The following is a 1,411-nucleotide window of genomic DNA, read 5'->3' on the forward strand; positions in this document are numbered from 1 at the left end:
CGAACCCGCCACCTTAGGTGTACGTGGCTGGCGCCTTAGCCGGTTGAGCTATAGGCGCCGAGCCATGCCTGGCTATTTTTAAAGACGGGTCTTCCTTTTGCTCAGGCTGGTCATGAATTTATGAGCTCAAGCAGTCCACCTGCCTTGGCTTTCCAGAGTGCTAGGATTATAGCCGTGAGCCAGGTAAATAGCAATAAAATGACTGGGTCAAACTGGGTGCACTAGCTCACACCTGTAACCCTAGCACTCTGGGAGGCTGAGATGGGTGAATTGCTGAGTTCAAGAGTTTCAGACTAGCACGAAAGTGAGCTAAAAAGTGAGACCATTCTCTACTAAAAATAGAAAAATTAGCCAGGTGTTCTAGCGGGTACCTGTAGTCTCAGCTGTTCAAGAAGCTGAGGCATGAGGATCTCTTGAGCCCAGCAGTTTGAGGTTGCTGTGAGCTATGATGACATCACGGCACTCAATCCAAGGGTGACAGTGAGACTATGTCTTAAGAAAAAAAGGGGGAGCCTGTCTCTTCTAAACATAGAAAAACTAGCTGGCATTGTGGCAGATGCCTGTATCCCAGTTACTCAGGATGCTGAGACAAAGGATCTCTGAAGCCCAAGATTTTGAGGTTGCCGTGAACTATGACGCCTTAGCACGTCAGCCGCTTGGTGACTGAGTGAAACTCTGTCTCAAAAAATAAAAAGGAATTCCAATTCCTCCACATGTTCTTCAGCAGTTGGTATAGTTGGTCATTTTTAGCCATTCCAATAGATATATTGTGGCATCTCACTGTGTATCAATTTGTATTTTCCTAATTACTAAAGATATTGAGCATCTTTTCTTTTCTTTTTTTTTCTGCAGTTTTTGGCCGGGGTTTGAACCTGCTACCTCGGCATAGGAGGCCGGCACCCTGCTCCTTAGAGCCACAGGCGCCAACCGATACTGAGCATCTTTCATGTGTTGCCATCCATAGATCTTCTTTGGTGAAGTGTCATTCAACTCTCTTGCTCATTAAAAACAAATATTTTTAGGCCAGGCTCAGTGGCTCATACCTGTGATCCTAGCACTCTGGGAGGCTGAGGCTGCTGGATTGCTGAACTCACAGGTTTGAGACCAGCCTGAGCGAGTATGAGACCCTCCATCTCTAAAAAATAGCCTGGTATGGCTAAGCGCCTGTGGCTTAAGCAGCTAAGGTGCCAGCCACATACATCTGAGCTGGTGGGTTTGAATCCAGCCCCAGCCTGCCAAACAACAATGATGGCTGCAACCAAACAATAGCTGGATGTTGTGGCAGGCACCTGTAGTCCCAGCTACTTGGGAGGCTGAGGCAAGAGAATCGCTTAAGCCCAGGAGTTGGAGGCTGCTGTGAGCTATGATGTCACAGGGCTCTACTAAAGGCGATAACTTGAGGCTCTATGGC

This window comes from Otolemur garnettii, unplaced genomic scaffold, assembly GCF_000181295.1.
Source record: "Otolemur garnettii isolate 467f Iridium unplaced genomic scaffold, OtoGar3 scaffold00251, whole genome shotgun sequence".
NCBI classification, from domain to species: Eukaryota; Metazoa; Chordata; class Mammalia; order Primates; family Galagidae; genus Otolemur; species Otolemur garnettii.